General features: G+C 38.6%; 1 protein-coding gene across 7 annotated transcripts in view; it reads right to left on the reverse strand.

The window, feature by feature from the left end:
* Window positions 1-27,806, reverse strand: part of CAMTA1 (calmodulin binding transcription activator 1) — a 483,528-nt gene that overhangs the window by 418,095 nt on the left and 37,627 nt on the right. The window contains exon 1 of one of the 7 annotated variants that reach the window (XM_068916226.1): window positions 17,895-17,980. The exons of the other annotated variants lie outside the window; for them this stretch is intronic. The gene's annotated coding sequence lies outside the window, so the exon portion shown is untranslated. Of the gene's footprint in view, window positions 1-17,894; window positions 17,981-27,806 lie in introns of those variants that run through there. 7 annotated transcript variants of the gene reach the window in all.

Consider the following 27,806-nt stretch of genomic DNA (forward strand, 5'->3'; position numbering starts at 1 on the left):
ACTTCGTCTTTCCTCCCTGGTGCACGTTCATAACCGAGTTACCCAAACAGAAAGCAAACTCGGCTACGATGTGTGACTCTCCGTAACTCCACCACCCTTCTCCGGGGCTCCGCTTTGAAATCCTCGCCACTGCGCGCTGATCGACACACCAGCGACTACCCCTCGCTACAGCATGCTTTGATCTGATACCTTTTAATTAAATTGAAATTGACTGAGCAGTTTCAGCACCGACTTCCTGATACTTGTGCTATTTTTAAGGAGCTTGCACAATGGCAAATTAATATTGCACACTTAACTGCTAATGAAAGCTTACTGTGAAAAACAGCACAGAAAACAGCTGAGCACAGCAATCGCGGCGAGCGTTGGTGCCACCCTGGACAGCACACCGGTAAGGCCACAATCGAGCCACCGCAGGCTCTGGCTTCGTGATATTCCTTCCTACTCCAAGCCAAAACTCGGCTTAGAAACTGCTCTTCTTGGAAACTCTAACCCCAACAAAATCCCTTCAGCCATTCTGCAGAAAAGAGCACAAAACGTTAACAGCTTTCTTGCACTTTCTCTGCTCCTATAAATCAGTGTTGTCCATCTCATGACATGGGATCCTAAAAATAAGCACAATCTTTCCAAAATAATGCAAATGCACAATGCACTGACATACCAAACTCACTCAGGGTGTTGTAGACTGCTGAAGAACTAACCAACACCGTAGCACTCCTTCGAAAAGGAGTGCTATGTGTAAGCAGATTTAACAAAAAGGTTTTAATTCTTTAAAGTCTTGGGACTACTGTTCAGATTTTTGCATGCAGTTGTACTGGAAGATTTTCTCTCAGCTGCCCTATGGAATGGAGCAGGGGAAAGGCTACATTAATCATACAATGTTTAACTTGCACAAAGAAGATCTGATATTCCAACAGAAGTTTTTTCTTTGAAGGCAATAATAATGGCAGCCATTTCTTTTTGTTTTGAAAATGAAACTTTTCTGGTATCTGTTACAGTCAGAAAATAGAGAGAAACGCAGAGAAATCCCTTACTGTGTTCTTCTGTTTTAAATAATTATTGTGTTTTACCTGCCTTCATCCAAATACATCAATTAAAAATGCATAACTCTAATGTATATGACAAAGATTATTGGCAAGGTTATTACACTGCCTGCAGTAACTCCAGTCTAACCTCATTTTCTGTATCAGTGGGGTAGAACAAGTCTAAAATGGAACCATTTTATTTTGTTCTATGTGCTGCACCCTACAGCAACTTGTCATTTTATTTAAGGTCAAAAAAGGATTTCTGTCTGTTATGTCGGCAGTAATGAAGAACAGGGGAAAAAAAAAATACATTTCCAAACTTTTTTCCCCGTTTTCCTTTAACAAAAGTTAATGAGGATAATGGAAGTATGAATATAGTAAGAGTTTACACTAGAAATGAAATAATGCATAGAAAAACTCCAGCATTTTTACATACTCCATGTTTTTAGAGTAACTGTGAAGACACCGTAATTTGATCCTGGTGTAGCATCCAGTATATATAAAGGAGAAAAGTCGGTTTCCTAGGAGAAGCGCAAAGGATGCTTGATTATAAGCAGTTACCAAGGATGGCTTACAGCAGACAGGAAAGCCCTGAAGGTGGTTGCTACACGACACCTTCAAGCACGAAGCATGGCAGGCAGAGGAGTTGGGCTCTGCTGCTCTCGCCCGGAGTCTCCGATGCATTCGGCATCCCTCTCCCTAACTGGGGCTGGTCTACCCTGGCTGCAGTGAGACCAGGAGACAGTTTTCCTGGTGTTCTCCTATAGACCACTCACTGGCGTTTCACATTGGCTGCACGTGCCAATTCCCACTTTCCCAAAACACGGCTTGCTTAGAAGGACGATGCAATATTTCCCAGCAGCATCAAGTTCCAGTCAGCCAGCCCAGAACAAAAATTCTGACTTACTACATAGAATATGCACTAGAACAGACATAATAAGACAAAAGTCAAAGGATCTAGCTGTACTTTTTCACTTAATTTCAACAGAAGTTGTGTAGCTAATTCCCGTAACTGGCTTTGAACAATCTCACAGGCAGTATAAACGCAGGATGAAAACACAGAAAGATTCTGAAGTCAGTCTTAAACAGAACACTGATAAAGAGGGATAAGCAACATTTAAATATATTTTACTGAAATTCCTCTTTGATTTTTTCTTTCACTGGTTCAGCCTGGCTGACGCCTTAAAACTGTCTATTTGCCTGTCTCGTCCCCACTGCCCATCTTTCTCGGCATTCTCAACATACTGATGACCTTCCCTACGAGGGGAATAATTCACTTTCCTAGGTATTTGAGAACGTATCGGTGACAAACTGAGAACACTTTACAAACTGATATCCGATGTCACGGGAGAAAGTACAGGGAGGAGAGCAAGGAAGTCACTGACAGCTTGTCTGCAGTCCCCTGACTCTTGCATGTCAGCTTACCTTCGTTCAGTGACGCTGTGGGAACGATCACCCGTCTTAACGTAAGCACGTGTATTAAGTATCTCTGGGACTAGGACCCTCCAAAAATCAACTTATATCGGTGATAGCACAGAGAACAAAGGACAATCAAAACTACTTATGCAAAATCATCCTCCAGATTTTTACTACGAAGCGTACGATAACTCAGTGTGTGTGAAGACTGAAACTTGCCAGATGTACTGAGCTATTTATAACACACAACCACTTACATAATTACAGCTTGACAACTTACCACACAAGCCTGAATATTTGAGCACTTCATTCAGACAATCACCTACAGTAATAGAATATCTTTAAACAGTGGAAAACTGGTAGATAGGTTGAACTAAGCACTACATTTACTAGTTACGCATTAGCAAATTCAGATGTTGAGACTAGTCTGCATTGATAAAAGCTTACACGTTTACATGTACATTGGACAATCAGACATGTTCCAATAACTATGAGATTAAACTCTCTGAAATTATGATTATGGTACAAGATTCCCATTTGGAAGAAGAATCAGGATAGCTCAAACGTGGCCTTAACTTCAGACTGCCAGAAATACTCCTTTTCTCTTTAGTTGGAGTATTTGTAGGTACCACCTTGAATTCAGCTACCCTGAAAGGTGTGTGTCCTCCTGGTAACACATTCTGATTTGAAATATGCTGTGAATTCCTCAGCAGATTGCAGCTCTGTCTTCCAACACTTACTGTGTTTGCAGCCTGGAAAAAAATCTTGATTTTCATTTGATCCAGATAACACATATAATTGATAAACAGCAATTGTTCCTGCAGTCATCACCAAAATTGACACCAGCAACTGCTTTTGCTTCTAAGGTTTCTATCTATAGTCATTCTGGGCTTCCCTCTTGATAAAATTTAAATTTAGCATATTAATTTCTTAGCAGTGTTTATTTCCTGGAGAATTGCACTGTGTTAATATGTAACAGGCCAGACCCTTATGGCGTATGCTAGCTCAGCTCTATGAGGCTAATGGAGCTAGTGGAGTTCACGTGTATTTAGAGTCTGAGTCACTGTTTTTTGAATTTTCACATTTAATGGTAAATTCTTCATTTGGAAATGCAACACTTATTACCTCTTCACATCTTTTACATGCAACATGGTTGAAAAGGTATCTCACAGGACAGTTCCCTCCAGCCCACTGCCTCTTCCCCAGAGGGCACAGGGAAAAGCTGTTAGCAAACACATCGCCCCAGCCCCAGCCAGCAAGCAGCAACTTCCCACACCTGCAAACGTCCCAACACTGAGCCAGGCAGCTGCTGTGGCACAGCAAGAGGAAGGGCACGGAAGGACACGTACCCTCTTACTTGGCCAACATGGAAGCTGGATCCCAGTTTTCCTGGCCTCTAGTCTGCTGCTGTTGAACTACGTTACATTACTGGAAGCAAAATGTAAGACACCAACTTGTTCATGCAAGAGAGGCAATAAGGCTAGCAGCTGTAAGATGAAGAATCTACTCAAAACTCTACGTTCAGATATGTTTACAAACTCTAGTATTTCTCAGATATCTAAGTTTGAGCAGCTATGGCCTCCCTAGGGGCTTTCAGACTTTCCCACAGGTAGGAAACACATCAAAGACTGACGACTACAGAGATATCAATCCATTCTTCTCTGAGGGGTATCAGTAGCCCTTAAAAATAGTTCCATTCAGGGATCTTCACATTCAAAATGAGGCTTTTTTTTTTTTTTTTAATATAAATATTCACAAGTCAAAAATAAATTAAGCTGCTAAACAAGATGGGAACTTCCTTTTGTCTAACTGGAATCAAATGCAATATTACCCAGGCTTTTAGAGGGAAACGGGCAGCAATATTAACTTTCAAATAAAAGCTGTTTTTAGACAAGTCAGCTGCTTCAAATCTCATTTACCAAAGTAGCAACAGTTATAACATTAGGAGAAACAAATAAATACAAATGTCCAGAAAGAGCTGTGATTAAACGTGTAGGCACCAATCAAAATACCAGAAAACATTTTATTTACACAATGTTTAAAACGTCCTTCCCAATTTATCAAAGTCAGAAAATCCTTCCTGATAATGGGGCAGGAGAGAAGTGATTAAGACACTGCACAAAGTACTTTCACCCCTTCCCAGACAGGACACATCAAACAGAGCCACACTGCTGATAAAGATGAAATGTTTGTGTCTGCCTTTTGCCCAAGTTCCATATGTAATCACCACATCCACTTCGCCACCGAAAAGAGTCTCCAGTTGCTGAAACCAGATATTACGCATTATAAGCAATAACAACAGGCAGGCTGAAGGAATGATGTATAATTTAATAAGAGTTTAATCCAAGAGATGTAGTATAATTGCAAAGTTCAATCCAAGAGATTGCAAACTAAGACTGCAGTAAAAACCCAAAACTGCAGATCCACGTAGCTACCTGAAGAGGAGAAGTGATTTGGATACAAAATGATTCAAATACTTGGGGGGGAAAAGCAACTCTTGATTTCTTCTTTTGTGTGGAGTAGAAAGACTGAAAGATTAAAAAGCATAAAGCGTTGTATTCCTAAAACAAACAAACAAACAAAAAACCCAGTAATTTCTAAATCAACTCACGAGAGTTATAAGGTTTGTCATTTGTGCTATTTAACTCCATGTTGTTCTTTACGTCTCCAGTTAACTATAGAAGAGCAAGTTCAGGTTGTTACGTGACTGTGAAACTTTACATAGGTTTCCTTCCATGCAGAGGCTTTGGTCTCGCCCACAAACCTCTGCACGCTGGCGCCCACTCAGAACTCGCTGGCTCCACCTCATCAAGCGTTCCAACGCTGTACTAAGCCCCCCCGACACTCTGTGCCGCTGGAAACCTGGTTGACAATTTCACAGTGGGATAAGGGTTAATGTTTGCAAAACACTGAGGATGCAGACCATAAATAACGCACTTATTTGTGTATGAATGGTAGCTTCCAATCTGTGCTTGAGAACTGCTATGAAGCCGACACCTTCAAGAAGGCCCACGCACAGACCATGCGCTGGGGTGGCTTTAGAAAAATACAAACGTCAGAATTAACACGTACCTTGCAAAGATTAACTCACCTCCTATTACTCCCCTTACGTTAGTCCCTGCCATGAACTACTTCAGGTCACCGTACACGACCGATGCATCTTTTTCCTTTCCACAGGAATCAGCAGTGTCGACCCGCACTGACACTGCACAGGAATTTGTCGGGGCCTAAATTTGGATTACTCACTTTTCCAAATCTTTTCACTAACTTATAGTTTATGGTAGCTGAACACCTGACATTTCAAAATAAGAATAATTTTCTGTTTGCCATCCCAGGAAGACAAAACTGGCTGGGTCTTTTTGTCTCTTCAAAAACAGTTCATTTATCTTCTCGCTTCCAACTGAGAATCTGCATTTTACGTACTGATTTGAAAGCAGTGATACGCATGTTTATTCCAGGTGCTTTCAGACACAAGCCCCTGCAGGGCAATGAGCCCTGGGCACATTCAGCGAAGCTCACAGGAAACCCATCTTCTGATGTGGGAAAACATACATGCGAAGAGCAAACAACTGTGCTCAAGTTGAAATCATTTAGAACATTCTGGATTTAAACCCAGAGATAAGGGACTCCTCCAGCAGCTCTGCAACTCACTCTTTTAGGGCTTGACAGGCATATAACGAATGCATGGCCAACTAAGCAGCAGAGTAATCAAAAACATTTCTGAGTACCCCATCAATCTTGTCATTCACAAGGTCTCTAGGGGAAAACTACTTCTAGAACGAACAAACGTGTCCTGGAGCCTGGGCACCCGATGGATCAACTTGCCGTGAGAAAGGGAACGCTGCGCCTCAGACAGGGTGCACAGCACCCCGCCGCGCTAGCAGGGGAGCGTTCCTGCCTCTGTACCGTCTGCAGCGACTGCAAGGGCGAGGCTGCGAAACCAGCGGCACAATCCTCCTCCAGCGTGAGCCCAGGCTACCCCTGGTTTGCTCTTTATGTCCCAATTTCTCCTTCCCCTCAGGGTACACACACTTAAAAACACAATTTTAAAAAGATCTTATTATCAAGCAGTGTTACGCAAGCTTTGTCTCCATAGCCGTATCACCTCGAGCTGCGATCTCGCATCAAGATCCTACAACAAGCTAACCGAGATTAAGCCTATCAACACTTGGACAAGGGCCCTTTCCAGAAGGCCCAGATGCTGCTGGAACTGAGGCGAGAACGGGATAGGTGGCAGTAAGCCTATGACTCGATACTAAATCGCGTGGCACTAAAGTGAGAAACAAGCAAAAGCACCGAGTGCATCATGCCATGAAGATTCCAAGTTCACCTTCCAGAGCTGTTACACCTACTGCCGTGACGCACAGAAAAACAGCTTCCTTCTGCCACATTTTATATAGCTGCCCATACTTAGTCACTGCCTAAAATAACAGGCATTTTACGTATGTAATTTCCAACCAGAAAATATCCCTACTTAAAACACACATACGAAAATGGCTAGAACAGCTTTCAGATGCCTGATAATATTTTGTTTAAACAAAAAACATGTTTTCTGTTTATTATAAATGTTCCCAAGGATTAAATAAAAATTTGGATGCAACCAAGGCAGGTTAAACATTTTGTTTTCTATTAAAACATCTAAATGAGAAGATTAAGCACTGTTTTACATTTAACAGAAAGGCAAAGTCAAATCAGCACCAGAGCAGCTTAACTAGTACTTAATGCCAGGGAGTTCTGATGTTGAGAGGTAATCGATTTAAGGAGGGAGGGAGGGATTTCTTTTAAACTGCTCAAGAAGAGAAAAATACTCAGAAATTTGAACAAATCTTTCAACTATAGTATCGCCCAAAGAACTCCTTCCAAAGCCTTTTTGCTGACAAGTCTAATAGGCTTAGAAGACAGCTCTTGCCCCAGATTTCCTGGTAAAATATTTTCATTTAGTGTTATTATTCTATTTAGCATGTTGCATGCTCGATTTTGTTTATTTTTCATTTAAGGTGCCAGGAGGAATTTTTGTGTGTGAGGTTAGATATCCAATAGAAGATGTAAAGTCTTATTGATTATGCTTAATGGTAATTACTTGAAGTAATACTGGTTAAAAGGTCACAGCAGTGATGCAACTGAGATAAGTTCATCTGCAGAAGAATTTATGCTTATTTTCTAATATCCAAATACATACTGCTTGGTAACCAAAATACTGACACTGAAACTGGTTACTGCTGAGTCAAAATTCATCTGTGAAGCAAAAAGCCTCTACCTGTACAGAAATAGCATGTAAATTTGTTTATCTGTAATAACCTGTAGCCAATTTAATATGCATAAACAAAAGAGAAATGCTTGCTTTCATCATCCATTCAATGAGGCAAAGCTCAAACACCACCGTTGAGGACTATCCTTCCACATTATTTATTAGGTAAGCTTCGTGGTGATCTGTCCCATCAAAAGATTCAAATCACACAATTTAAGATGACTGGAAAAAAAAACCCACTAAAACATAAGGCATCCTAGCTGCTGAACACAGTCTTTCATCCAAAATTTGACATCTCAAAATCTTGTAAAGGAAAAGCATGTGTACTCATACTAACAAGGCCATTAGTGAACTCTCTCAGGGACTTGCACAGAATGCACAAGGATTTCAGTTGCCAAGTTTAACAGTGATGTATTCTTATTTAATGACTAGTAGATTTAAAAAAACCTAGAATAATAATGAAGCTCGATCAGTTTATCTCACTGCGATTAAAAGAACGAACCAGAACACCCATCTTCTGCAAAGCAAAATTAGTTTCAATCTTCCCATTCATTTTGTTTTCCCAAAGATAAGCATTTTAGTTATAATTCTGTTTACTTTTTTTTTCTTTTTTTTTAAAAACATGGCAAGTATCAGAAAGCAGCAAGGTGGTGGGGGGGAATGGAAAGGAGAGGTGAACGAGAACTGCCCATAGTTCCCCCTGGACTTCTACTTTGTGGTTTTTAAGACGATCTTACTTAACTTCTGCAGCGTTCTGTCAGAAGCACGAAGCACAGGGGAAACAAACTAACTGGCTTTGTTGAAGAAAAGTATTTTAGAACTAAGACATACTACACAAAAGAAAACCTATTTTATTTAAATCATTTTGAAGACAAATTTTTACAGCTAAGAATTAGAGAGAGCTTTCTCCATTATTTTTAATCAGTCTTTCTGCTGAATCTAAATAGAAAGGTTAATTTACAGGAAGTATTTTAGGAAAGAGGTTAGAGGCCTGGATGAATGGCTTTTACAGTTTATAACGGTCTAAATGTTCCGTAAACATATGGGAAAGCAGACGAGCAGATAGAGGGTTTGTTGGTGCCAAACTATGAGACCTTCTCATAGTGAAGGCCAACACAGTGAAACTCGTAACGAGCGATCCCAATAATCACTGTATGCGTGAGGAGTGGTAAAAGCCATTGGACAGTTTGCCAGTTACATTCAGTTGATCCTGAGCAGTCCCAGAACATCAGCTTTCCTGAGGTCTTCCTTCAGGCTCCTTATACCGTCATGCAGGCACCAATCTACGTTCACTGGTTCCGTGCTACACCTACAAGAGCATTAATGATCCTGAACACGAGCACCGACATTGAATTTCCCTCCGGATTGTTCCCCAAAGACAATTAATGCATTGTGCTTACTGGAACAATATAGCTTTTGCTTTCCTATAATCATCATTTCCTCAAAGGCACAGATCTTCCCTGTAAAATCTTCACATTAAATGCCTTTATAGCACCCTCCTGTGGGGATTCTGTGTCCATACACAGAATGGGGTAGCTGGAAACTAGGCAGGCAAAGGAAATCCTCCGGCCTCAACAGGCAGCTGACGGGGAGCCGTTTCCTTTGCTCACTGCCTAGAACAAGCAGCCAGCCTTCCTGCCCTTTTCAACAGCAAACACGTCCTAAGAGGTCACGATTGTAACACAAGGTGAAACGCAGCTCAGCTACTAAACCAAGAGACTCAAACAGAAAAATGACAACTCGGACGGTTCTGATGCGTGGTTAAAATATAAAGCTTTATCAGTCAGGGTCAGTGATGTTCCTCGTTATTTTTAAGGCTCTCAAGAAAGAACAGGAAGAGATTTTATTCTCGAAATCATCCATATTTGGACTGATATCTGTGTTTGTGTATAAAAGAACAGATATTTAATTACAAAGCTAAATAAGCACAGTTAACTTGGGGAAAAAAAAGTCAAATCAACTTTCCTGTAGCAACTGCTGACATATGAAAACACCACTTTTACTTCTATTTAACTGAGGTTAGCATCAACACATATGATTTTGATGATAACATTAAAAAGATTTGCCCTGAAAAGTAAAGATATCCCAATTTAACAATAATAGTTATTTTGGAAATCCTTGTTATCCTTTATTGCTTTTGTTTTCACGACAACGTCTCTAATTTTCATTTTAATTCAGATATTTGAAGACATTTTTATCATAAGTTACACTGATTTTATGAAACACTTCCTCACTCCAATGAAAATCAGATGGTTCATTCCAATTGTTAAGAGTAGGAAGACTTTAGAGGGCTTATAATATTACGTTATTAAATATTCAAGCTTTTAAAATTTTTCATAAGTTATTTGCATTCTACTGTTTTACAGCATTACAAGAGGTATTAAAATACAGAAATCCAGTAGATACTATATGCTTTTCCACTTTCTTTTTAAGATTATTTTAAAACTAGAGTTGAATAAATCTCAAACTTAAATTATTGATTATCCTTCAGATCAGGCAATAATTTATCTGTGCCTTGACATACAAGATTTCCAGAATGCACACAAACCAGTTGATTTGTGCAATGAATAATAAGAACACTTATATGGCATTATTCACTTTCAAAACATTACACACTGAATTAGTTAACCTTCATAGATGATGCTTCTATAGGAATCAAACATGTTGAGAGAAATTACTCTTCCCAAATTACCGTAAGTTTTTTTTTTTCTTTTTAATCTAACATATTAATATTGGCTGAAGCCACACCAAGGAGAAAAACAGATTCACTAACAAAGAACTGCCTGATATTTAAAAGACACTTTAAGGCAAGGTAAGATGGTAAGGACCCTGTCTGTGGGAGGGATGATATTCCCTCATTTTCTTTTACTTTCCTGCAACAAGGTAAATTCTTGTCTTTTCATAAACTTGCTACTTTGTAATGACTGTTTCCACTTATTTGGAATCACACACTGCTGTCTGCTACTAAAGCACATGCACATCCTTCGTCATGAAAAAAACAGATCGTTTATGAGATTAAGAGCAAAATTAGAAAAATACTCATTGGGAAAAAAAGGCTAAAGATTAACTGGAAGAAAGGGACCCCAGTTTCACTAATCTTACCAGAAACAGCAATACCAATCTGTGCCAAGGAATTATAGTAAGCAGATATATATCATTACCCCCAGTTGGGGGGGGGGGGAATCCCCCCCCCCTCTTTTTTTTTTTTTTTTTTAAAAACGTGTCATCACGTTCGATTAAGAGCTCAACCGGAAGCCTTACTGTTGCTAACGTTATCTCCTCCAACTCTCCTGGATTTTTGCCTGAGGGGATAAGGCTGTATCTTCCATTTTATTTCCCCTCGCCCCCCCCCCATCAACCCACAACCAACCATACCTTACATCTGATCACGACCAAAAAAAAAAAAAAAGGGGGGGGGGAGCAATTAAATAGTATTTGTGAATTGCTGAGAAGAACTGTTTTTGAGGAAAACATACCCATGCATACCGGTGAAGTGGTACTTAAGCCAAACCAGCCTCGTGGAGCTAAACGGCATGCTACTTGCCTGCTCGCTGTCATTTCAGATACTGTCAAAGGATACACAGGGCCTGGGAGGTGAGGGAGGGATCCAAGAGCATCAACTTGTTTATACCACACCAGCCTATGTTGTTCTAGCGTGCCATACCACCTATGCAACTTTACAGGTATGCCAAGTTGCAAAGTGACACGAGCTGTAGGAGGCAGGTGCATTGCAGGCAGGCATGTGGCATGCTGCATGAAAACAACTCCAGCAGTACTTCGTAATTTTGCTTTGTTTGCAATGCACTTGCTGTTTTAGGATCTGATACAAAGAATACATCCCCTTGATACCACTGCAATTTGTCAATGTATATGTAAATACACTAGTAAGACTATTTCGTGATTTTTGTTTATCATTTAACAAGTTTTAAATCTAAAAGCCTTGGGGGGAGGGGGGAGGAGTCATTCATTTCCCTTAGTTATCGCCAAACAAAATACCTCAATTAAGTGCATTAGATATATTTTGCATCTGCAACAACTGAGAAATATTCTGAGGATGTGATATACTCAAGATTAATTTCAACACAGAATCAGTCAAAAATAAGTTGTCAGATATGAGGCTCTAGGTATGGGTTTTGTGTAGATACAAGTACACATGACAAGTAAAATTGAAGTGTGAAACTGCAATTAAAAGTTGCCTTTCCTTTGCTGCAAAGCCTTTCTGTATCACATGTCAGTGGACAATACCTAAATCTTTCTCCTGAAGGTTTAAAATGTGCTACAATCATAAAACTCCACTAAGGTGTTCTAGGATTTTTAACCAATTTTCCATGTGTGCCATTCTTATGCTTCCCACTAGAAAAATGCAACTAAAAGGGGGAGATTGAAGAAACTTGCCTGATTAGCAGCTTTTCTTAAGAGAAACTTATTGTTCTTTTTTCACATTAATAAATAATCACACAAGAAACAAACTAAACAGAACAGTGCCGCAGTGGCATAGAAGGCAACAAACTCTCCTAGGCAAACACTGGCTGCTGCTCACAAGCTCACTTCAGCAGACAGAACGGGCAATCTTTCAGAGCAGGACAACCCTGCGCCAACAGACGTTTCCTTTCCTCACGGAGGAAACCACCAGCAAGCAGCCAAAGCAAGCAGCCAGGAAGAGCGGCTTATCAGGTCACCCCTAGCCTGCTACCAAGCGCTGTATGTGGGGAGACACTGCTGAGAGCTGTGACAGAGCTGTTCCAGGACAAAGAAAGCTTCAAGTTGAGGGAAAGTGGGCATGCGGAGGTGAAGACTGAAATCCATTCCGGAGAACCCAGAAGTGCAGAACGTAACGGACATGGCAGGCAGAAAAGAGCAGGCAGGAACCACAGTAAGACACAAGAAGCCAAAAATACCTTTGCTGTTGCTACTGTGCCACAGAATTTGCGCTCAGGGGAAGGCTTGCATAGGGTAGGAGCCTCTCATCTTGAACTGATGCAAGACATTACTCATTATTACTACTGTCAGAAACTACAGCATAATCCACGGCAGGAGCAGCAATATTTTCTGGATGAGAACACTCCATGTTTACCTGAAAGAATATCAATTCCTCTTCCACTATTCAACTACAAGGAAAATGTGTCCTAAATAAATGGAGGAGAGAAAGGCAAATAAAATATTAGATAACTGAAAACTTGCAAGGTTTACCTAACAGCTGCAGTCTTTTACATGGAAAAGGAAAAGAGACCAACAGCTTTAAAGGCACTTTTCTTTCCGTCAAGCTCAAAACTTCCAAAGGAACGGAGGCCACGGGGTGGCATACAGATTGGCCCCATCCAATCGGTATCCCAATCTTTCTTCTATGGACCTTCAAGAGGAAAAGTGGATGCCAGGAACATAAGCGTGTGTTACAAATTACATATGGAACCAACTACTGAATTAGTAATTTCTTAGCATCTCACCAGCCTACTCCCCTGCTAATGAATGACGATAAAGGAAGACAGGAAGTTAATGGATTGTCTTGAGTGAAAAAGAAGTAGCACTTCTCATTAGGAATTTATACGCAGGCACTGTAGCACCTTCCCCCTTCCAGGTCCCATTTAAGGGATAGAAAAACGTGAATTGCAGTATTTGTTTCATATGTTCATCACAACAGGAACATCGCCCAGACCTAGACTGGGTCCAAATAATAATCATTGCAATTAGCACTTTATTTATATAATTACCAGTAGACCCCCAAAACATTTTTACAAAGGAGGTAATTACCCATATTTTACAGTTGAGGAAACAGATACAGTGCAGGTGAATGACTAAAAGAAATCATCAGCAAGTCTGAAAGGGATGGCAATTATCTTTATTCCCAGTCAAGGTACTCTCCCCAATAATCCATGCTGAATTCACTTCAGTCTTGTGGGAAGGAATCCAGAGAAAACAAAAACAAAATGGAATTTCCAATGTCTAGAAGAGCTGAAAACCAGATAAGCCAAACCTGAAGGAGAAATAAAAATACATTTTTATCACTGAGCTTTTGCTCACGTAAGGTCTGCAGCTAAGAGTGAAGGAAAAGACAGAGAACACTACCTCTACCACATAAAGCAAGCAACATACTGGATTTTCATTGCTATATCACCTCTATTTCTGTACACAGGATAAAAACACAAGCACAAAATTAGGTCATGGAACAGTGCCCAATGGCATGAGCTTACCAACTCAGTAGTCAAAGACCTTAACGCATTCTGAGAATTTAAAGATGAAAACAATAATAGTAGTTGAATTAAGTACTTTCCAAAACAATATATGCACACAGTAGCAAGCAGGGTGAGAAACCTGGGGAATCTACCTCCACCCTCAGGGAAATTCCTCAGGAAGCGAACTGCCAGCACGCTGGCTCCCTCACGGCATCCAGCCCAACAGTTTGGGGCCTGAGCAGCCCGTTTCCCACATTATTTGGGACTTCCTCTCGGAAGCGGAAATGCACATTCTCCTCTGAGTGCAAGAGTATTCTCATCTCAAGGAGGCCATTCTAAAAACACATCATTAGGAGGAGATAGCTCCCAACTCCTAAATTTAACGTGTAGGGAGAGGTTCTGTAGATCTGTGTGTTTGGTCAGATAGTTATTTAAAAAAAAAAAATCTGTTCCATACACCTTTTTCGCACTGCACGTTGGAATGAGGAACTTTATTACTAGATAGGAAAAAAAACAATGTCTAGTTGTGTTGACTGATACACCTGTTTTTCAGAGTAGTCTAGACTGAAACAAGCAATATGTCTGTTGCCTATGTATATTTTATTAAATGAACAGCGCAAGTACATGACTGATACACAAGTATTTCTAATAGACCGAATAAACCAGATTAAGTTAGTTACCACAGCTGCATTACCTCAAATGCAAGACATGCAAGGTTCTAAATCTAGTAAATGTGCAAAATATTTCATTTCAGCCATTAAGCCTACATTACAGTTAGCATATAAAAGCATCCAGCAGTAGAAGACATTGCATGAATTTCAAAATTAAGAGTTGTTTTAAAAGCGAATGGATTCCATCAATATTCTAGTAATAATAACTGAAAGAAAAAAACAACACTGTAAGCAGCAACAAACCTCAACAGAAAGATAAACATCAATTGATCAAAATCTACCATCACTACAGGAAATGCCAATGACTAGAAAAAATAACACCTAGAAACATTTAAGATATCATGGCAGGTTTTATGAGACTGATGCATGTTAATCTGTACACACATTCCCCCACTTCCCCTCTCTCCAGCAACAGCGCATGCAGCAGATGTGCGTTCCCAAATCCTTTGATACCTATATTTGGATTTAACAGGACATTTATTTTCAGTTGCTCTTATTAACTTAGCCAGCTACCCAGAGTTCAACTGTCTAGAAATTGTTATGCGTCTGGTAACCTGTCTTTTAGTATAAAGAAAAGCTCTGTAAAGGTTGAAGCCTACACAACAATAGAATTGCATTTTTCAGTAGAAAGGAATCCTCAAAACAAAACAAAAAAAAGATCTCCGCTCACTGGTAGCTTACTTTCAATGAACGCTATCCCCTTCTTTCTCAAGATGAATTGTTTATCCCATGGAACACTATTTACATTACCTTTCTTCTATTTCTTCCTTCCTTTAATAATTCTAGCATTCTGGAATCACGCTCCATTTCTAGGCAAGCACAACACATTTCTAATACCAATTTGGGTGAATAAGGATTCAAGAATAGTTCAACAGATAATGAAAAAATAGCATGCATCATCCCATTGCACAGAACTTTTTGCAAGATATACTCAACTGTATTTCCACAGCAAATAGAGCTTATCTTATGAAAGGAAGTCAGGGTGGACATGACAAAGCTAGCGCCTGAAACAAGAAATCTAGCTATTTCCTTTCTAGTTACCTTTTAACTTTGTGTTTTCTTATTACTGATACCAATTCCCAACATCAGATACTTGTTTTATTTTCATCATTTATTCTTCTCACCATTCATTCTATTAGGAGAAGTTTTAAAGCCAATTCTCTACACAGAGGAGAAAGATTCCTTTTGGTTACCAGATGCCTATAGTAAAGGTTTTAAAAAACTGCTTTCTTAAGATATGAATGCCTCAACTTTCTAACTGCTGCTAATATAAAATATATGTTATGAGGAGAAGACAAATAGCTTTCAAAGGGTTTTCTTGGGCAAAATATATATTGTTCCCCTGCCCAAAACTTTGAAAACTGTGCTCTGAAAAGCTGAGAAAGAAAATAGCTCAAGATGATTTAAGGGTAATGCTTCTCAGGCTGACAGGCCACGTGAAACCCAGAATAAAAGCCAAATCTCACCTATCCAAAAAACACTCACTGCAGGAATACCAGCCTTGAACATCAGAATGGATAATTCTAGGCCTACAAAAACCATTACAGTTAAAATTCTGAATAAGAGAGGAAAAACAAGAAAATGTTCCTAACATTTCAAAGACTGATCTATAGAACCTGAGTTTTATATTCCATTTCAGCTCTTAATCATTAGGTTAAAGAGAGAGAAGCATGAACATCAAAACTGAGGAAATAACGGTTAGCAGAAGCTGTGGAATATTATTTTCACTTTTAAAATATTTTTTAATAATAACAAGATGAAGGACTAGCTTTGTATCAACTTTAAAACAATGATCTTACTGTAGAGGTAAAAAGATTAGTCTTCTAAACATTATTTTCTCAAGTATAAACTGTGATCATAAAGGTGCTTCCCTGCTCTCACATCATGATTCATAACAGATTTCTAGTAATGACTGTGAAACCCTACTACTATTGACAGGTAAAACTAACTAGGTCTCAATTCACCCAAATCCTGTTGAGGATTCACAAATAACATAACACATTTCAGTCTCAGCTGTACTGGATCAGCAGCACTTCCAGGGAGAAGAAACAAGAATTATACCTTACGAAGGTGATTATGTGGACAGAAAGCAGAACTGTTGCATAAAGAAGCAAACTTGATCCATTTTCACTTTATAGACAGCTCAAGTCATTATACTGCTTCTCAGGCAATGATTTTCACAGCCTCTATTTTTCTAGGAAAAGTATCAGCAGAAGAATTTTCAGATGTGCTTCAAGTCTCCAAAAAAGGAATGGATATAGGCAGTGGCTGGGCAAGGTCGGAGGATCTAACTTGTAAATATTCAAATCTCCTATGAACAGCTCACTACAACCCTATTTTTAATTTGTGGCTCTAATGAAAGATATAAACTTTTATAAGCATCAACAAGGCTCAGAGAAGATCTAAATTCATTTCAGTGCTCATTTAGCAGCTTCAGCTGTGTGCAATTAAAACTTCAGCATTAAGTGTTAGAGAATAAAATAATGAGACACTTAAAAAATACTCTGTGCTTCAGTGGGCCATGCTTGGTAGAGATTTCATATGATCATTTACAAGATAAAAACAGAACCTGACCAAAAACCATAGCTGAAATTCAGAGTTACTGTAAGGTTGTCTTATATGCCAGCATCTTTTCAACAGAAAGATGGAAAGAATCAGCTACTAAACTTCTGAGGTCTTACTCTAATATGCACACATAATGCACCTTCTTTAAGCACATCCATGACTTAAGATCTCACAGCATTCATAGCTGCTCACAACCATCAGCTTAAAACTGACATTTTTATAAAAGATTAGTTTTTAGAATAATGAAAATCTTGGTCAAAGATCAATTTACGTTCGTTTTTACATTAGCATTTAAGCCAAAAGGAACGCTATCTTCAGGACAAGAAATGAAATCTCAAGAACAGTAGAAGGTTTTTTTTTTTTTTAAATTTATAAAAGAACATCTTAAACGATCCTATGACTACTTTTTGAGCTATCGAATTATGACCAGGGCAGAAAGAAAACAGTAAACAGTATATATGCTTTACTGGCAAGAGAACTGTAGGGAAATGCAAATTAATACCAAAGATGTACAGAAATATCAAAATAAGTTAAATTAAGTATTGAGAAAACGTACTATACAAGAAAAATACACATAGTTGAACTTAAAAAACACCAATGAGAACTGCATACTTTATTAATATTCTTTAACAACTGAAATGATTTCTATACAGAAAGAAGCCAACATTACGTATCTTCAGAGAAAAGACAGTTATATTTGGGGAGGTCAAAGAATGCTACAGCTAAAAAAAAAAAGATGAAATGTTACAGCTTGCACACCAAAATTAAAAATGAAATGAAATTAAAAAAATGAAATGATTACCAAGGTAATGCAGGTCAAGGGATCAAAGGTGAAGGGTCACACATTATTAAAAAGAAATCCAAAAGGACGTCTGCATCAAGATCTCTGCAAAACAAAGGAGCTACAGTAAGTACAACTGATACCTTTCATGGAATCAAATCAAAGTTCTTGAAAACAAACTATTCCCAATCCAAATACGGTAAAGTGCGAGACGCTTGATATATCAGAACCTTCTGCAATCACAACCATTCTTTGGCAAGGAAGATCTACTTTTATTTTTAGTGCTAATTTTCTTTTAATTTCTCTCTAAAACAGCTTGTGGAAGTCTTTCCATGCAAGCACATCCTTGAAGCATTGGTTTCTTATCAAACAAAACATGCTTTTATAGCGCAAGATAACAAAAAGAACCCACATTGGTAAGCCAACTCACGACCTCAGTGCTCGAGGTATGGCGCACAAAAAAAGCAGTACGATTATGCTACTGGTAAGTTACATTCTTTAAGGAAATTATTATTTAGAAACATGTAACTGTCAAATGGGCTTTGGTATAGCTTTTATAACATCTGTTTTCATGGTAAGTATATGTTCATTTGCAAGAGTTTGCTTTATTCGTTGTTACTGTGGAAATATTGTAATTATTGACACATACATACACTGAACTACTAACATCATAATGTATCAGTTTAACACTATAATAAAAGAGTAATTTAAATGTAGTTACTGAGACAAAGTCCTCTCCTGCTAGAATTTCAATTACACAGAAGCTATTAAAAAAAATCTCTGGTACCCATTTTCAAGTAAGATAGAGTCAATTATCTTACCAAATTTATGCAGAAATGGTATTATTTACACCAAATAACTTTAAAAGCAAGACACCCACACAGGTCATTATTTTTTTTTTCAGCTTTCCTCCCGTCTCCCTCTTTCTCTGCCTTTCAAAACATTAAAGTTCAGGAATCTTTCATCTGGACCAAAATAGCTTTATATTTGAAGCAAAGAAACAAGCAAAACCCACAAAACTTTCTCTTAATAAAGAAACCACTAATGATACAAAGTCTATATATTCAGCGTTGAAGTGCAATGCCATGATTTAATCTGCTGGTGAATTTTTCCAGAAAAAGTATTACATCTTTCTGCATCGTTTCAGCTTTACATGTATCTTAGCTAAGAATCAGCTGAAGAAAAATTCGTCAAGTCCTATATTTTAATAACCCATTCATCAGTAATATCTGGCAAACTCTCCTGAAAAAGCTACTGCCACATGCTGGAGCCAAAACTAAATTCTTGTCATTGTTTTCAACATTTATCAATTGGAACTCTTTATAGCCAAGTCAACTCAATAACATCTTTTTTGTTTTTCTTTCTCAATTAACATTTGATTTTTCTCCTGCTACAGTGTAATTCTCAAATACTTGAGCATTAAAACAGATAACTGCCAGAGTATCTTATGACATGGAAAGAAAAGATCCCGAAAAAGAAAAGCTTAGAGCAAGCAATGAATAAGTAGACTTTAAAAGAAACTAATGCTCTCCCTTTTGCCTCACCTCTATCTTAAAACAAACAAAAAGGAAACCTGAAGAACAGAGTTTGATCAATAAATTTAAATACAGATGTGACAACTGATCAGCTTTGTGTTTGTACAAGTTTCTAGTTGGGGACTGTCACAAGTATTAGCTTTTTGAGATTTTGTGCTGGATTCATCTTTTATAGGTTAGTTCCCATCTTTACAAGAATTTTTTCATTTTAATCTGGCAACAATTACACTGAGCCCTAGCTTTTAAGAATGTTAGACTAACATACCTAAATCCTATGATCAGGAAACTATTTACAGTTGAGGAAAAAAAAGAGCTTACTTCACTGCTCTGTTTTCCTCATCTGGACAGAACATACTTGAGGTGTGCATTTTCTTTCTTGCCTCGTTTCCCCAAAGAAGCAAGACTAACGTCATCATCCCGTTTGTACTTCTGTCACTCTGCTTCCTATAACATGAAATATCTTGACCCTGTTGTTGGTAAGCTTCAACTTTGTTTCATAGCAAGGAAAACCTCAAATATATTAAATACCTACAGACTGCTCGAAATAGCAAGAGCTGGATACAGAAGAGACACCAAATTAAGTGCAACTGCTGTAAAAGAAGCCTGTAACAGGAAATTAATTATATACTGGGAATTGGGGAAACCACACAAAGAAAGGTAAAGGACACGTTATAACTGCAGAGAAAGCTCCCTTTAATTCTTACAAGCTTACTAGATACAAGATAGCCCAAAGCAGATAGAAAGCCACAGAAAATCAAAAAGCAGACATTCGGCTGCTCACAAAGAGAACTGTACCTCTAGCACAGGTGGAATTCTTCATGCTCTTGTTCCATTTGTACTACAGGTATAAAACAACTCGGCTCTTATGGATCAGCAAAAAAAGGGCAAGATCTACTGTATTTGGTTATCTTTTGATGCTTTTCCAAATATGGCTTGAAAATGGATTTACTCCATAGGCCCTATGCCTGTTTTTATGATCGACATACACTTTAATTCAATATGATTTACCGAAGTTATCACTTAAGCTGGGACATTCCCTAGCAATTTAGCATCGTTCCACCAGTTGCTGTAAAAGCACTGACTCGGTGTGCTTTCTAAACAGCCTTTGATGTACTTCTTTCCAAGGGAGAGCATAGTCTGTTCTGTTCTCTCCTGTCCACAACTGTACTTCAATCTGCTGCTACTGCAGTTTCCCGTATTTGTCTACTCAGCTCAGCTATTACTGTGACAGCCCGTTCAGGGCAGTTCAAATTAAAACAAAAACACTGCAGTATAAAGAAGTCCGTCACCTGCCTGCTTTCAGAAGAGGTGCTCGCGAGGGTCAGGTGAGGTCCCCTCACTCAGGCGGCGGATGCGGGACAGCCCCAGGCGAGGATGCCCCTCCTGGAAGGCATGTACGTTTCAAAGGCTCTGGCTGCATTCTGCACATTAGACACCTTTGAGAACCTCTAGGTCAAGAGTCAGAGCCTTGAATTTTACAGAAATGTTACGGACTGAATATGTATGGCAATGGTCAGACATGGAAACAACATCATGAAGATTTTGTCGTTCCACCATTATTTCTAATGCTGCCTTCCTCAAAAGTCTCTCCTCAGTACCAACTGGTTCTCCATAGCATACTTTCTAATAACAAAAATTAAAAAAAAAAAAAAACCAACAGATGCATGGTATGCTAGCCATAGGATACCACACAGCTACCTCATGGAGGTGCATGCCATAAATAGAGATTCGCAGAACACAATCAAAAAATTATCATTAAAAGGAATAACACTTACTCAGGCTGCATACTCTGGAGAAACAGTTGGTTTATTAGAGAAGCTGTCATTTGTTCATCCTTGCAATTTCTAGAAGTTTTATTATCCCCATATTAAAAGGTTTATTTCTGGTCTCCCAACTACCTTTTTTTTTTTTTTTTTTTGAAAGATGCTTTCATGTAAAGACATTATTGTCCCCTCAGTCCTAACAAAGATTAGCCTTAACAGTTAAAATGGTTTTAGGCTCCTTTGCCAACAAGGGAAATCCTTAAAATGGTCTTAAAACAGGAAATCCCTTCTGCCTGGAAGCCAGTTTTCACTGTTTCCTCTACTACAAAAAACCCCTCAAGGACAGACCTAGCCAGGTGAAGTAGAAGAGGTCTTGGACTACCACTGGGGCACAGGCTTCAAGAGCCTGAAGTTCAATTTTTAAAACCTAAACTGTCTATAAGCTGACCAAAAACCGTCAGGCAGAAGAGAATATCAAGATGACCAAACAGAAAGCAGTCTATACAATGTAAATCATGATGGTTTTTGAGAAGAGGGAACTAGTGAATTGGTGTTCTCACTGGCACTGACAGCCCTTTCGAGGATGCAGAGCACTCAGACCAGCAGCTGGAGAAACGGCAACAAGATTTCACCAGTAGCCAACACTATTCCACAAAGCAGCTACCAAAGAGGCCACAAGAGTTTCCACAGCAGAGGGTAATTCCTCATCATACTTCCACCAGGAACACACAGAACACCAGTGACTTATTTTGACATCTTATTTGTTAGGAAAGAACACCTGAAAATTTCAAATGCACAATTTTAAGATGAAGTTTCTAGAAATCCTCTAATTATTATTTTAACTCAAAGTTATCTTGTTAAAAGAAAGAGGCTAGCAAAATGAATGATTAAAGGTCAAGCAGATCTACTAGCTTCTTACAACTCTGCACATGAGGACCGTAATTGTAAACTCAACTCAGAAATTACACCCCGATTTTACATAAGGGTGCTGAATGACAAGTCTTCAAAGGGATTTCTTTGAGCATTTGTAACATCAATGCAAAAGGAGATGACTGGCCCAATATTGTGAAACACTGCTCGTGTAAATCATCCTAATTTTTACCCTTTAAATGCATTAAAATCAGTAAAATCGGTCATCTGAGTGCACCTTCAGCACTGGTCCTTAAATTTCTCCTTTACCCATTAGCAACTACAAGTACAGAAAATGTCATACTCAACCGCTGAGATCCAAAGTCTAAATTTGATGCACAACACAACAAAAAAATTTTTTAGGAAAATCACATTGTTCCATTTACAAAATATTATTAGGCTTCCCTGAGAAAAAAAAAAGAGAAAAACTAGGTATCTTTGATCTGAAATAGCCATTTAAGGTTTGCTGGGAGACTTCATTCTTTAACCCAGGAATTGTTCTCATCTGCTTTGTCAATTCATGTTTCATAAAACAGTAAATGCATTTCCTGAATAAATCTGCAAAAAGCTCTTCGTTAGAAGAATTATATGCAATTACATCCCTATATAGGTAGGCATTCACAGTGAGGCAAGGCAATACTCAAAACAAACGGGATCAGTTCCATTTCAAACTTGTTGCTAGACAGAAAATATTTCAAAATTTGTAAAATTTTCAGAGGTGTTCTGATACATACTTTATCTCAAGAGAGTAATTGACTTAAATACCATCAGCATATATTTTTAACTTTGTATATAATTCGTCCAAACTACTATGAAATAACATTTAATTATTGAGAAGAAAAATGCAGAAGAGCTAATTTAATTCACTCAAGTTCACTCAAAATAGAAACTGGAGGGTGGTACATTATCCAAGACAATACATTTCCATCTATTAGCCGTGCTTTACAGGACTCACTTTGGTCCCAGGACTCCAATATGTTAAAAGCACACAACTGCAAGATCAGCCATTTTTGAAGACTTATCATTATACAGTTACAATAGCCCTACCATTAGCAAAAGGGAAGGAAAAAGTCAGTCAGATTTTCATAAAAGGAAGTTGAGGGCTCTTTCTCTATCAGAGCATAAAATAGCATACCAGGTACTACTGCTTTTGTTCAAAATTGCCAAGAATGACAATCTTTCAATTTTGTGAAATCACTGGGCCTGCTCAGATCATTTACTAATTATGTAAACATGACAGAGAAACAGCAAAAGCAAAGCCAACAGCAGATTTTCTGCTTTGTAAATTTAGCAAAGCACAGAATTTCATTTTTCATTTGACAAAATAAACCCATAATGAAGTGCTTCTGTTCTGCTGAAATTTCTCTTTCACTGATCAGCCTTAAATCATAATCACATGTAAGGAAAAAGTCCTTACATGCACTAGACTACATCAGTCAAGTATGTGAACAGTTTACTCCATATTCGCCTCTAACATTTGTGTACAACTATTTCTGTTGGAATCTGCCTTCAAGAAAAAAAAAGCTTTACGTTTTTTCTTGCTTTTTTGTTGGTCAAGATGATGGAAGTGCATGAGAACTGGTAAATATTTAACTAGTCAGTAGCAAGCAAAGGCAGGCCATGCCTAGATGCGAACGAACACATACGTGTTCTCGGTTTTACTGATGCTCTGGCTATTCCAGCACTCAGCAGATATTTTGTCTTTAGCTTGCTACTTCCTTTTATTCACAAAAATCTTAAGTGACTTGTTTCAGCCACCAACACAATACAAACATGAGAGCAGCCTGGGCTGCACTTTATGGAAAGTTAGCAAAAGCAGGAGATGCTGCTCAGGAAAAGCACACAAGCCTGACCATGACCTCCCCCCTCATATTCCTCCAGCATGCTCAGTCATTCATTGGATTTGGGAAGCTAGAGAACGCGTTCCTAGATACTACCTTTATTATCTCTAAATGGGTTTTTACATGCCTGAGCTAAGAGTTGACTGAAGTTTCTCAGCAGATGATACACTGCAAGTCTGGATGTGATCCTGGGCAATATGCTCTAGAGGACCCTCCTCGAGCAGGGAGGTTGGACTAGATGATCTCCAGAGGTCCCTTCCAACCTAAACGATTCTGTGAAGTCTGCACAACATGCCTTTCCACCCTAGAGCAGCCTACGCAACGAGGTCTAACGCCAACGATCAAAGAGACAGCAGCCCATAAGCCAGTCTGTCTGCCTGTGTCCTTGCAGAAGATAGCTTTGCACAGCATCACGCCAGCCAGAATTACTGTTAGCCAACATGACACTGAACTGATCTGCACTGCTGTCAGAGCTAAATGATAATGACCGTTTCAATTTTTTGGCTTGTGGAAACTCTTGAAGATACCTGAAACCTGTGATGATGAACCAGACATGATTGCATTTCTTTGCTATGCTGGAAGGAAATAAAAATTGGACTATATGAGAGATTAACAGATTTTTCTTAAAAAGTTATTTTCTTATTGGCTAAATACTCTCTATGGCTAAAGTTAGTCTACGTTCAAAAAACAGGCATTAGAAGTTCAAATAGGGTATCTTTTTTAGAGCTGCGAATTTTCCACCACTAGGAAAGCAAGTAAATACAGCCATAGGGGGTACATGTAGCTACAAAGACAGCTTTAGCTATAAGCTTTAGAAGAGACTGATGCTTCTTTGAGTAACAGCAGGTAAGCTCAGCTTCTGTCAACTTATGAACCCTGCCAAGACAAGATGATCTCTGTTCACTGGGAAGCGCAACTCCCCCAGGTACCGATACTCTAGAGAACATCTTCCCAGTGCTGGTACACTGGAGTTCAGACTCGTTAAGGGCTTGAAATTAAAAGGCGAAACAGAAAGCAAGAAAATTCATAATAGCAGCATTTGGTAATATCGCTCTATATTTTACACTCCACGACCACACGCGCAACAGGCAATTAGTCAAAATTAAATATTCCTATTGCTCTGGAGAGATCACAGAGCTGATGTAGTTTAGACTGAAAACACTCCAACTTTTTAAGTATTGGCAGCTCTACAGCTGCAAAAGGAAATAGGCAGAGTGAGAGAGCAAAACATAGGAGGAATTTAAAGAACAGTGTAACAGAAAATAATTGTTATCATCCAAATAGAAACTGCAAAAACACCACTTTATGGAAAGTCTTTGCTCTGTCAGCTCACTAAAACCAGAACCAAATCTCTATTACACAAATACTAAAAATGGTCCAAAACAACTGACAAAAAAAAAAAAAAAAAAAAACCCAAGAGCAAGGAACTCCCTCACACGAACAATTTTGCAGAATTTTCTGGCAATTAAATAGCTTGTCCTAACCCGAGAAATCACATGAAAATCCCTCCTCTATCTTTCCCAAGAGTAAGATAAACAAACACGGTTTCACAGGCGTCTTAATAAAAAACGTAAAGCTACAATTAAATGGCTTGGCTAAATCTCTGGTTTTATATCTCTGATAAAAAACTGAATTACAAGGAACACTTCCTTCACTGCAAAATATAAAAACATCATAAACTTGATTTAAGAAGAGATGACATTTTGAAATGGAAATATATTTCTATCAAACATTTTAGTTAAAACTGCATAATCTGACTGAAAGCAAATATCTCAATAACATGTTCTGAGCGTTTTTAAATGCTTCATTTCTCTCGCTGCTCACTGCATTATTTCACTAAGTGAAAAGTCAACTACAACCTACTCAGTTCTCAAAGGATATTGTTTCTCCATTCTAATTACCCAAATCTGAGCAACATATGACCATTATCTTCAATGTACAGATGAAAGTGTTCCAAAAAAAAAAGTTACTTGCCTATGTTCCCATGGTGATGCATTGGTAGAGGAAAGAACAAACCCCAACTGCTCCTTGGCCTCTACGTTAAATGGTAATACCTCGTTTGCAGATGCAACGGAATTATCAGCAGAGCCCTAGTCTCCACATTAGCATGTGATACGAGGCCTTTATACTGCCTTACCAGCCTTTACAAATTTTTAAACCCTAAATGTGAATAAAAGCCACGTTTACATTTCCTTAAAATATTTCCATATAAAACTAACAACGAAAGCAACGCTTAACAGTTTGTCTAATTATTCAGGTTCCAACTGGGTTACGAGGACCTCAGCTTCCCATCCAAGCTAGTCCTTGCAGCGCCTCGGGAGGCCTCCCACACCACTTCTCACAGCCCCATCGCACTGCAAAGCTTCACGGCTCCCCACACACTCAAGAAAACTCTGTGTCAGGACTGGATGTCTACGAATATTCAGGAGGGTAACATGCTTTTCTTCCACATTTTAAAACTCATCCCTTCAACAGCATATTCAGAACACCTCTTTAATCAGATGAGAAACACATTCCCTTAGGAGCAACTCCAAAATGCAGTCCAACATTATTCAATTATATCCTAGGAAAAATTCAAGTTTTATAACAATGAACAGATTTACAAAGCTTTCAGGTGTGTGTGTGGAGCAGGGGGGGGTTATTGTAAGCTAAGTTCCTTCCACCCCTGTAATTAACAAACTTTGAGACTTGATCTAAGCAAAAGCCTCTATTATTTGCTCCGAGCCAATGAAGTTTAAAAAAAAAAAAAACAAAAACACACACACACATACCCTCACCCACACCCCGGGCCCAAACAAAAGCTCTCCTTTTTAAATGATTTAATAAGGAAATTGCAACCAAAACACTGCATATGCAGACACAGATGACACCAGTGTTAGTCTAAGTACAGAATCAGCTCCTTGCCCCCACTGAATAGTAACAGATTTTAGAGGTAAGGGATACAAAAGAAAATGACAAACCTCACATTCAAAAACTCAGAGGGCTTTAAAGAAACCTTACCAGATGATTATTCAAGATGATTAGCAAACCATAAATCTAGATTTGAGGAATATGAGACAAATTCACAGCAAAAATATGCTGACAAGCACTATTAAAAACTTTAACTTTGCCCACTTTCGAGCAAGGTGACACACTTATGTCAGTGGTAAGGCTACATTCCCAAACTTTTCTGCTAGCCTAATACACCTTAAAGGCACCTATGCTTTCCAGTTTATCATGCTTATTAAGTAACATTTTCAGTGACATGATTAGATTTGCCACGTTCTGTACTTTGGAAGGCTACACACATGCACACTATTGTTTAAAAAGAAAAGCTTACAAACTGTTTGTGTAAATGTATACACAAAAGTATAAACCTAGGACAACAGAAACACTAGAAAAAAGTGACCAAAATCATCAAGCTATTTCAAACACTGAAAAAGGAGCATCACGCTCTTAAATCTGTGTTCAGAGCTTTTTCCTTAACTGTCTTCATCGAAACATCATCTTTTAGAGTCACTGGAATTGCTATTAGTCCATGAACTAGTCTCATTACTATAAATGCTGTCACAGAATAAAGTAAATTGCAGCCTACATTTTTTGAACTTACATTTCAATTCAAATGACCCAAGACAAAAACATCTACACAAATAGCAAATGCCAGCAACTTCTCAAAAGATTCTATTCTTTCTGTCATAAAATTCTGCACGTTAAAACAGATGCTTGAATTTAACTTTCAGACAAAAGAGGAGGAAAAAAGGGGAGGAATGAAGTGTTCCAGTTCTGACAAATTATACATGAACTGATACTTGATTCTGTGCTCCGGTAGCCACTTGCAATCTTTAAAACTGGTTAGTACAGTTTTTGTTAACACACTTAGAGAACAGTTAGCTTGCAACAGGCAGA

Source organism: Struthio camelus, chromosome 21 (genome assembly GCF_040807025.1).
Source record: "Struthio camelus isolate bStrCam1 chromosome 21, bStrCam1.hap1, whole genome shotgun sequence".
In the NCBI taxonomy this organism is placed as follows: domain Eukaryota; kingdom Metazoa; phylum Chordata; class Aves; order Struthioniformes; family Struthionidae; genus Struthio; species Struthio camelus.